We start from the raw sequence: 12,200 nt of genomic DNA, 5'->3' as shown, positions 1-12,200 counted from the left end.
TGGGCCCAGGCACTTGAGTGAACCTCTGTGAACTGAGAATCCAGTGAGCCAGCAGTTTCCTTCAGGTGGTAGAATGGGGGGATAAAGTTTTCCTCAAAGAGACAGCTGTAATTTTTTTCATGTAAAACTGAGGTGTCACTCAGGTCATGATAGATACATTCTTGAATATTTCATTTCCATGTGATAATCACACTTAAAACTACAGGGGGCACCTTTGGGTGCTGACTGCCTCTCTTTACCGGAGGCTTCAATTGAGAAAGTCATCCATTCCAGAGACTGGTAGCTCAAAAGAGTTATTAGTGCCGTGGGACCACAGACATTGACAGCCTGCCACAGCTTCCTGGACTGCTTCCAATACCACTCGTTGATCTGGACCTCCCACTCACAGAATACTAATCTGTTAGTTAGCTGATATAAACACCAAGCAGAATGCCCAAGTGAGGTGCATACTGTTTCCAACACCAAATTAGATGCTGATCTTCTTTTTGGTTGCTTCCCACATTGCACTAGTGGTAAAGAACCGGCCTGCCAATGCAGGAGACATGAGATGTGGGTTTGATCCCTGAGTTGGGAAGATCCCCTGGAGGAGGACATGGCAACGTGCTCCAGTATTCTTGCCTGGAAAATTCCAGGGACAGAGGAGCCTGGTGGGCTACAGTCCATGGGGTCGCACAGAGTCTGACACAACTGAGCACACACTTCATTTTGGTGGTGTGTGGCCATCCTTGACTGCTGAAGGGATGACCAATGTGATTCCACCTACACAGTCCCAAGAAACTTTATTAAGAAAGCAGACTCTGAATGTCATCACATTTATCAGCTACCCTGCTGGCTAAAGTGTGATAACACTGCAGTTAGAATAACTAAAACTGCATCTTCTTATTTATTAACCGAAGTTATCACCTACATAGTAAAAACTTTGAACGTCAGAGCATAGAAGCATTTTTAATAACCCTGACTCACCAACTGGTGACAAATGGTAGGGAAATTTAGGTCCTTAGGAATAGTGCAACTGCATATTAGAGCCTTTGCTATATGAATGTGAATCAGTTTTGGTCGTAGGGTGCCAGTGTCCAAGACATCATACCACCTGCCATACTTTTGTACAACTGTTCAGTTGCTAAGTTGTGTCTGATTCTGTGACCCCATGAACTGCATCATGCCGTGCTTTACTATATCCCAAAATTTGCTCAAATTCATATTCATTGAGTTGGTGATACCACACAATCATCTCATCCTCTGTTGTCCCCTTCTCCTCCTGCTCTCAATCTTTCCCAGCATCAGGCTCTTATCCAATGAGTCAGCTCTTTACATCAGGTGGTCCAAGTATTGGAGCTTCAGCTTCAGCATCTGTCCTTCCAATGAATATTCAGGGTTGATTTCCTTTACAACTAACTGGTTTGATCTCCTTGCAGTCCAAGGGACTCTCAAGAGTCTTCTCCCGCACCACAATTGTGAAGCATCAATTCTTCAGTGCTCAACCTTCTTTATGGTCCAACCCGCTTATCCACACCTGACTATTGCAAAAACCATAGGTTTGACGATAGCTTTGACTAGATGGACATTTGTTGGCAAAGTGATGTCTCTGCTTTTTAATATGCTGTCTAGGTTTGTCATAGCTTGTCTTCCAAGTGTAAAGCATCTTTTAATTTTGTGACGAGTCACTGCCCACAATGATTTTGGAGCCCATGAAAATAAAATCTGTCACTGTTTCCATTTTTCCCCTTCTATTTGCCATGAAGTGATGGAACTGGATGCCATGATCTTAGAGTTTTGAATGTTGAGTTTTAAGCCAGCTTTTTCACTCTCCTCTTTCACTCTTATCAAGATGCTTCTTTAGTTCCTCTTAACTTTCTTCCATTAGAGCGATACCATCTGCATATCTGAGGTTGCTGCTAACTTCTCCAGGCAGTCTTGATTCCAGCTTGTGAGTCATCCAGCCCAGCACGTGATGGACTCTATATATAAGTTAAATAAGCAGGTGACAATATGCAGCCTTGATGTACTCCTTTCCCAATTTTGATCCAGTCCATTGTTGCATGTTGGGTTTTCTACAGCGATTTCAGTTAGAGTCACAACACCAGGGCTTTGGGAACAATTGGATTCAGTACATCTCAAGCTCTCATTAGCCTTTTTTTACTGCCCATAAAGTGCAATGTATTGAGATATTTCATCTCTTGCTACCCCTCCTACCTCTAAATCAAGGCTTCAAGGCTGTGGCTTCCCTTTTTTCTTCTGGGATACTATACTTTATCTGTTGGACCACCTAGGAGGGGCTGAGGAGATGATTTGAGGACCTATTTACAGGCCCCTTTATCACTTCTTTCTTAGGGCACTTCCCAGTTGGGAGACTTCCTTCTGGCATTTATGGATAGGAAAGTACATGCATGCATGAGTGCTTGCCAAGTCTCTTCAGTTGTGTCCAGCTCTTTGCAACCCTATGGACTGTATAGCCTGGCAGGCTCCTCTGTCCATGGAATTCTCCAGACAACCCAATACTGGAGTGGGTTGCCATGCCTTTCTCCAGGGGATATTCCCAACCCAGAGATTGAACCCACATCTCCTGGGGCTCCTGCATTTCAGGTGGATTCTTGACCACTGAGCCACCAAGTACATGCATATAACACATCAATTCTTACTGTATATTCAGAGGTAGAAGAAATAGCAGTAGTACACTGAATTGGCCCAAAGTTGCCCAGGTGTCACAAAGTCTTTTCTTCCCCACCGTGAATCACTTTTCCTCCCCAGATTGACTGACAAGGTGACACTGGCCTTGAGGACACTTTGATTTAGCAGCCACCAGCCATACTGTTTTTTGGCTAGTGCTGTGCAGTTTTTGTACCCTTTGGTGACTTGTTTAAAAAGAGCTCCACTTTAATCTGGATCAATTGCTACCCCATTGTATAATTACATCTCTTAAGTTTTTGCCCAGTTTTAACATAAGGACTAGGGGAGTTTTCCAAAGAAGAGGGGATAACACTAAGAAAAGATCTAGAATCCCTTGGTTAGTTTCTCATTCTCCATTGATTCACCTTCATCAGCATCGGAGACCCCACCTGGGCCATCAGAGCCTGAATAATAGTGATTCAGCTATGGTTTCCCCTAAGAGTTTGTCTCTTCCAGGAAAATCTCTCCAAGAGAGTTTAAGGTCCCACATAGCAGCCAAAGCTCACTGCAAAAACTCTGAAACCTTCTCTTATCATCTCTGAATGTATTTAAATATAGCTTAGTAGGTTATAGGAGAAGGAAATGGCAACCCACTCCAGTGTTCTTGCCTGGACAATCCCAGGGACGGGGGAGCCTGGTAGGCTACCGTCTATGGGGTCACACAGAGTCAGACATGACCGAAGTGACTTAGCATAGCATAGCATAGTAGGTTACAAGGGGGCCTCAGAAATAAGATGTCCCTACTGTGGCTATTCTTCCTTAACAATTATAGGGTATCCACCACCCTCATCTCCCAGATGACCCAGCCAGAAAACTAACAATCAGTCCGGTTTCTGCCCCACTGGTTGCAAATTTGCCTGCTTTCACTCCATATAGAGGCTCATCTCTGTAACTATTGGGATGGAAACTTTTGCATATCCATCATGAGTTGTAATACTGGTATTCACAATATAGAGGATTTAAGGTCAACATCCCAACTGGTTAAAAAAAAAAGAAAAAAAAAAAGCCCACCCTGTACAGAGTTAGCAACCACTGGCATCTTTCAGGCAACTGTCTTTGAACTGATTTCCTAGTATTCATCTACAACCACCACCTCACTTCTGTCTCATTTACAGGCAGTAAACCAGTGGACCATTCATTGCCTAGTTAACCAATCAATTCAGTCACATATTCACTATCACTACAAACAAAGCTAGTGGAGGTGATGGAATTCCAGTTGAGCTATTTCAAATCCTGAAAGATGATGCTGTGAAAGTGCTGCACTCAATATGCCAGCAAACTTGGAAAACTCAGCAGTGGCCACAGGACTGAAAAAGGTCAGTTTTCATTCTAATCCCAAAGACAGGCAATGCCAAAGAATGCTCAAACTACTGCACAATTGCACTCATCTCACACGCTAATAAAGTAATGCTCAAAATTCTCCAAGCCACGCTTCAGCAATATGTGAACCGTGAACTTCCAGATGTTGAAGCTGGTTTTAGAAAAGGCAGAGGAACCAGGGATCAAATTGCCAACATCCGCTGGATCATGGAAAAAGCAAGAGAGTTCCAGAAAAACATCTATTTCTGCTTTATTGACTATGCCAAAGCCTTTGACTGTGTGGATAACAATAAACTGTGGAAAATTCTGAAAGAGATGGGAATACCAGACCACCTGACCTGCCTGTTGAGAAATCTGTAGGCAGGTCAGGAAGCAACAGTTAGAACTGGAATGGAACAACAGACTGGTTCCAAATAGGAAAAGGGGTACATCAAGGCTGTATGTTGTCACCCTGCTTATTTAACTTATATGCAGAGTACATCTTGAGAAATGCTGGGCTGGAGGAATCACAAGCTGGAATCAAGATTGCCAGGAGAAATATCAATAATCTCAGATATGCAGATGACACCACCCTTATGGCAGAAAGTGAAGAGGAACTCAAAAGCCTCTTGATGAAAGTGAAAGTGGAGAGTGAAAAAGTTGGCTTAAAGCTCAACATTCAGAAAATGAAGATCATGGCATCTGGTCCCATCACTTCATGGGCAATAGATGGGGAAACAGTGGAAACAGTGTCAGACTTTATTTTTCTGGGCTCCAAAACCACTGCAGATGATGATTGCAGCCATGAAATTAAAAGACGCTTACTCCTTGGAAGGAAAGTTATGACCAACCTAGATAGCATATTAAAAAGCAGAGACATTACTTTGTCAACAAAGTTTCGTCTAGTCAAGGCTATGGTTTTTCCAGTAGTCATGTATGGATATGTGTGTTGGAGTATAAAGAAAGCTGAGGACAGAATTGATGCTTTTGAACTGTGGTGTTGGAGAAGACTCTTGAGAGTCCCTTGGACTGCAAGGAGATCCATCCATTCCATTCTGAAGGAGATCAGTCCTGGGTGTTCATTGGAAGGACTGATGTTGAAGCTGAAACTCCAATATTTTGGCCATCTGATGTGAAGAGCTGACTCATTTGAAAAGATCCTGATGTTGGGAAAGATTGAAGGCAGGAGGAGAAGGGGACAACAGAGGATGAGATCATTAGATGGCATCACTGACTCAATGGACATGAGTTTGAGTAAACTCTGGGAGTTGGTGATGGACAGGGAGGCCTGGTGTGCTGCAGTTCATGGGATCACAGGGAGTCGGACATGACCAAGTGACTGAACTGAACTGATTCACTATCAATATTGTGGACTTCCTTTAAATGCCTTTAATTGGCCCAAAAGGTCCTCTCTGTTTCTCTTGCACAAAGTCATGCCTCTGTCAGTATGCCATTCTCATCACAGAAGCTGGGAAGAATTGTGACCTTATTTTCATGCTCATATGTTAGCCTTCTAGAGTTTCATGGATGGTCTTAAAAGACATGAGACTCCTGGGTTAGAGATAAAGGACAGTTTAGCACATGCAGCGATAGTCATAGCCAGAGAATCGGCATTTTTAGCATTGATTTCTTGAGTCCCATTTACCTTATCTGATGCACAGAGCACCAGCTGACACCTCACAGGCAGTGAGCTGTGTTACAGGAGAGAAGTCTTGACCTCAGGGGACCTGAATCTTTTATAAGGGGCAGTAAGTATGCCTGAACTTTGCTCCAGAAGGAAAAACTATCTTTATCTTCTGAGACTGTACACCAACATGTCCCTTGCTCTGGAGGAGACATTCTTTCTCTCTTCCCAGGCTGTTTGCTCTATAAGCATACTTAAAAAGACAGTCTGGAACAAAACAGTCAGTCTGAAGGCATGCAGTAATGTGCGAGGTCCATGGAGAATAGTCTACCAACAATGAATTTATACTCTTTGCCAGAATAGAATAAAACTGAGGGAGACTAAAATGTTGCAGCATCTAACTCAAGGGAAACTTTAAGGAATCATAAATTAGACAATTGTGAAAACTATTAAAATCGACAGTCAATTGAAAATGTGAAAAATTTCAAATACATAACTGAATAAATTTTATGCATCTTGAAGAATTGCAGGCAATTTCATGGCAAAGAAGTTATGTGATATTGAATTTTTAAAGAAAAATACTAACAATGTAGTATTTGAAAAAATATACTCATTATTCTGTTTACATTTGTTGTAATAATCAGAAATATTCAATATAAAGATGTTTTAAAAATTTGTTTTTAAATATACATGTCATTTTTATTTTCAAAATAATTTTAATTCTGAAAACAACTTCTAAGTAGAACTATTTAGAAATCTGCCAATATAATTTAAAAAATGATTTATAGTCAATAAATAAATGCTTTCCAGACAATTTCAGTTAAAGAGCCCTCTTTGAATCAAAACTGGTGTTGATGACAAGTTATCTGTTCATCTGACAATGAATGAAAGTTACCTAATGAGAGGAAGAAATTCTGAGTGATTATAGGAGGCTAATGGGAAGTGAAGAAACTTCAAAAAGCTTCCATGAGAAATGTGAAAGTAATATCATATCATATATATACAGAGAAGTTCTGTTTAATTCATTTATATTTTCACTGATCATTCAGAGAATTATTGAACTTTTGAGATAGAAGGAAACTTAGAATTCATCTACTTTAATGTTCAATTTAATGTAATATCTTTTTAAACACCCTTTACAGATTTAAATCTTATTTAAAAGCCTTAATTATATTTTTAAATAATTTAGGGGAGAAAAGTAATATGTTGAAAAAGTAATATGTTGGACATACTTTATATAAAAGTATATTCATACTGCTACTACTCAATTGGAAGAATCAGCTGTATTCTCTCCTGGGGTTGATTTTCCTCCTTTTACTGTATAGGTTTATTTGAATCTTTTAATTAAATAGCTGCTTTAATTTGGGGACATTTTCTACATCTGCAGTATCAGCTATTTGACATCCTCTTCCTTTCTGTAATTGCATTAAATTTTAACACCACTTTTGGCTGCTGAGTAATTTAGTCATGAAAATTAGCAGGATGGGGATATAGCAAGGTGATTAAAACCTGAGCTTCTGGGGTCAGTTCAAACCAAGTTTGAACTCTAGTTACAGCACTTCCGAGTCATGTGACTTCAAATTATTTGACCTCTGTAAACCTCAACTGCCTTATCAGTAAAATGGGAATAACAGTGATAATACTTGGTGAATTGTGAGAGTTAAATGAGATAGTCTGTGTTAAAAAGCTTAGCAGGGTGTCCGGCACCTAGTTTGCCTGCATGTGTGCTCAGTTGCTTTAGTCGTGTCCAACTCTGTGCGATCCTATGGACTGTGCCCGCCGGGCTCCTCTGTCCAGGCGATTCTCCAGGCAAGAACACTGGAGTGGGTTGCCACGCCCTCCTCCAGAGGATCTTCCCAACCCAGGGATCAGACCCGAGTCTCTTACATCTCCTGCATTGACAACTGGGTTCTTTACCTCTAGCGCCACCTGGGAAAGTGAAAGTGAAGTCGCTCAGTCGTGTCCGACTCTTTGCGACCCCATGGACTGCAGCCCACCAGGCTCCTCTGTCCTTGGGATTTTCCAGGCAAGAATACTGGAGTGGATTGACATTTCCTTCTCCAGGGGATCTTCCCGACCCAGGGATCGAACCCGGGTCTCCCGCATTGTAGACAGACGCTTTACTGACCTGGGAAGCCCCTGACAACTAGTTTATTGACATTCAGTAGACATTTATGATGATGACGACGATGACAGTATTGACATAATATAAAAACCAGAATAAAATTGTTAGTGAAAAATTCAGTGTACTCTTAAAAAAAAAAAACAAAAAACAAAACAGGCTACGAGTATCAAAATCTAATTAAAACTTTTTACTAGGTATTAAGGGCTTCCCAGGTGGCAGAGTGGTAAGAAACTGCCTGCCAGTGCAAGAGATTCGGGTTTGATCCCTGGACTAAGATCCCCTGGAGGAGGAGATGAAAACTCACTCTAGTGTCTTGCCAGAGAAATCACATGGATAGAGGAGCCTGGCAGGCTACAGTCCATGGGATCTCAAAGAGTCAGACACGACTGAGTGTGCACGAATACTCAGTGGCACTAGATTATGCATTGCTTCACATTTCATGAGCTTATTTCAGAAGGAGTGCCTGGTGATATCTACCATTAGTTCATTTTCTCACCTGAGAGGCTCTGAAATGTGAGAGAAGGGAATGAATGATTTGAATGGGAAAGGGTAGTATGTGTAAGGATGTGCAGAATAAGTATATCCTTTGCTTACTGTGATTTTTGCAGCCTAATGACTTTTTCTGCAAGCAGTTTTGCAAAGCTAGGATAACTAATCTGAACCACAGCCTTATTAGTAAAGTCAATATTTTGGTCCTTGTTTTACAGATAGAGGAACTGAGCCAAGACACAGTTTATTTCAGGGTCCTGATTCCAAAGCCATAGGCTATTTAATCCTGGTGATATACAGAACAGCTGAAAACACACTGTATGTAGTAGTTGTATCTAAAATAGAATAACTCAAATATCATTTTCAGAATCTCCAAATCAAGGTCACACCTGTGTAATCGCATATTTCTAACATTATTATTTATGCTGGCAGTAGTTGAAGCGTGCAAGAAATGTATTTGTGAAAAGAAACTACCAGTTATATTGATAAAGCAGTCTCTGGAACGGAACCGGTGCTAGAGGGAGAAATAAGAAGGAAATAACTTAATACATTGAACACATTTTTACCTGATACATTTTAATATTGGACTGAAATTCATGGAAGAAAAAAAAAGTATGGCTGGTATTTCCCACTGACATGGTGGTGGTTCTGCATTTCCTCTTCGTTCTGCAGCCCCAGCTCATCTGGGTCTCTGTGACTGAGTCAAAGAAAGAGCCAGCCAGCAAGAGTGAATTCATCACAAAATATCCTAAACCTTGGACAGCAGAAAAGAACTATTTATTGCTTCTGTAAAGTAGGGGCGTGTTTAGGCACTTTAATTAGAAGCACATTTAGATGTAGGAAATAACTATATTTCCATTTTCTATTTTAGTCTTCAGTCTCTGGCTGAACTGTGTGATCAAGCAGCTCCTGGAAACCATTTGAAATTGGCATAGATGGATCTTCCTTGACTAAATTTAGCAGGAGAGTCAAAATTTTAGTAGTCTGTCTCACCCACTCTAAGTTAATTTACCAGTTAGCATTTGTGGCCGCTAACTGGCTGCTGTTTGTGTGTAAGTGTACTGATCTGCTTTCCAGAAGAAAAGAGTTGATGGTGGCGTGTAGTCAGTCCTGAAACTGTTGTGATTCCAGGATTAGACATTATTTTCCTCTTCCAGGGGAAGATAAGCAGGACATGTCCAGACGTGCCTTCTATAAAAGGCTGGCTCAGAAAAGCCCTCCATAGAACATATTCACTTTCACGATTGCTATTTCAGGTAAATTGCATCCCTAAGTACTTTACATAAAAATCTTCCAGTTGCTAAATTTGGTTGAAAAGTAATGTTTCATTTGGATGATAGATAAAGTGGTATCATCCTTGTGACATCTGATATAATTTTAAAAAATAGTCTACTGTGGATTTAGAGCCTCACAGCTAAAGAAAGAAAAACCTATCATACTTTGGGGCTAGTTTCATATGCTACTTCTGTGCTAAACAATAGCCATATCAACAAGCCTGGTTCTACCACCACCTGCAGTAAGAATTGGACATGTACATGGTCGGTACGTCTACTATGGCTGTTATTTATTACATTGGCGTCCATTCAGTGCACTGATCTTTTTTTTTCCCATTAAACAGATGATTTAATGACATGAGAACTACCTGAACCCCAGCTCCATTACCAGACTCCTGCACAGCCTGGATTTGACCTCCCCATCAGCATCCACCTTCCATAGTTGTGTTCACCACATCCTCTGCTGCAGCTCACAAGTGAATCTTGTCACATCTGCCTTTGCATGAGCCTGGAAAGGAGCTTTTTTCCTTCCTCTGAGAAAATTCCTTTGGTCAGATCTCTGGGCTGCATCCTCATAGCCCTTGTTTCCACCCTGGCTCCTTTTTATCTGTGTGTCATTATATCCTCTTTGGTAGGAGGATATAATGATATTTGATGAATTTCCTCACTGCCCCTGCCCATGACTATAATCTCTTTAAAAGCAGAAACTATCATAGTATACCCACCACTTATTTCAGTGTCTAACAGCTACAGAGAGGAAACTCAATAAGGATTTGTTGAATGAATGACTGAGTAAATGAATGTTAGGAGAACTTCCTCCAAATGAAGTAAATGGAATGTAGAGGAGCTGCCTATGTCTGAGGCAAGGATTAGTGGCCTCACTGAGATAATGTGAAACATAGAAGAAGATAAAACCTTGGAGACAAACTTTTCCAACCTTGCAATTTTTCTGGAGGGTTCACTCTGTTACCGAGTGGCCTGGTGCCCTGGAACAAGTTTACATCATTAATGTCAGATGTTGAAAACCCTGATATATAAAAGAACTGTTTCCACAGGAACTTCTCAGATAATGGAAGTTTTTTTTTTTTTTTTTTTCCAGGAGTGCTTGATAAACTTGACTACAAGCCTGAGTTAGAACTGAAAGGAGACCCAAGAGAAAAATTGCTGGAAATAGAGTTGGGTGTGAGAAGATGGTCACATCCCAGGTTATGTCCCTGGGACGGCTGCCAAGTGTGGGTTCTTGGCTTCACACAGGAGAGGATTCAAGAGTGAGCCACAGTAAAGTGAAGGAAGGTTTATTCAGAGAGGAAACACATTCTATACACAGAGTGTTGGCCATCTCAGAAGGCAAGAGAGGCACCAGGGTTTGGGGATTGTCAGTCTTTATAGGGGTGAGTAATTTCGTGAAAGTCACTCAGTCGTGTCCAAACCTTTGTGACCCCAAGAACTGTATAGTCCCTGGAATTCTCCAGGCCAGAATACTGGAGTGGGTACCCTTTCCCTTCTCCAGGGTATCTTCCCAACCCAGGGATTGAACCCAGGTCTCCTGCATTGTAGGCAGATTCTTTACCAGCTGAGCAACAGTTCAGTTCAGTCAGTTCAGTCGCTCAGTCGTGTCGGACTCTTTGCGACCCCATGAATTGCAGCACACCAGGCGTCCCTGTCCATCACCAACTCTCGGAGTTCATTCACACCTACATCCATCGAGTCGGTGATGCCATCCATCCATCTCATCCTCTGTTGTCCCCTTCTCCTCCTGCCCCCAATTCCTGCCATCAGTCTTTTCCAATGAGTCAACTCTTCTCATGAGGTGGCCAAAGTACTGGAGTTTCAGCTTTAGCATCATTCCTTCCAAAGAACACCCAGGGCTGATCTCCTTTAGAATGGATTGGTTGGATCTCCTTGCACAAGGGAAGCCCAATTTCATAGGCTTAGTGGGAGGAGTATTCCAGCTCTTATGGGGGAAGGATGGGATTTCCAGGAATTAGGCCACTGCCACTTTTTGACGTTTATGATGGGCCTGGGAACTGTCGAGGTGCCCGTGGGTGTGTCATTTAGGTTGTTGATTTGTTACAATGAGCATATATTGAGGCTCAAGATCCAGTGGAAGTCAACTAGTCTGCCATCGTGGACCTGGTTGTTTCTAATCAGTTTATGTCATGTCCTCGGGCTGTATCATTCTTTTAAAGGTTGTTCCTTGCCCCTTTCCTGTCTCAGAAGCACAGCCAAATAGAAATAACTTTGAAGCATCCATGAATGCATAAATGAGATTTGAATTCCAGAGTCACAGCTTCAGAGGATGCCTGTTCTAATAGACGGGGGCCTAGGTAGGCTTCCTGTTTCCTCCCTCTTCTCCATTTGTGTGATGACTGGAGTCTAGTATGAACAGACATCTTTGGTCCCAGACCTCTGCCAACCAAACAGAGGCAGCAGTGGTTGAATCCCATGCAGAAGACAGGTGAAGGTATTCAGCAGGAAGGTGACCTCTCTGGCAAAACCTGGATAGTTCTTGGTAGCTGTGTTTTTCAAGGTGTCATCCTAGGAGTTCTGGAATCAGATTCACATGTATGCTTTTTAAAAATTCAGATTTGTGCCTGCCCAGCCCCAACTAAATCAGTATTTTCTGTTGGTTGGGAGGGTGGGTGGGGGTGACTGGGAAGCTGTGTTAGTTTACTCAGACTGCAAAATACTTCAGACTGTGTGACTTGAACAGCAGAAATGG

Source organism: Bos taurus, chromosome 9 (genome assembly GCF_002263795.3).
Source record: "Bos taurus isolate L1 Dominette 01449 registration number 42190680 breed Hereford chromosome 9, ARS-UCD2.0, whole genome shotgun sequence".
NCBI classification, from domain to species: Eukaryota; Metazoa; Chordata; class Mammalia; order Artiodactyla; family Bovidae; genus Bos; species Bos taurus.
The sequence above is the reverse complement of the archived record's forward strand: the minus strand, read 5'-3'. Positions refer to the sequence as shown.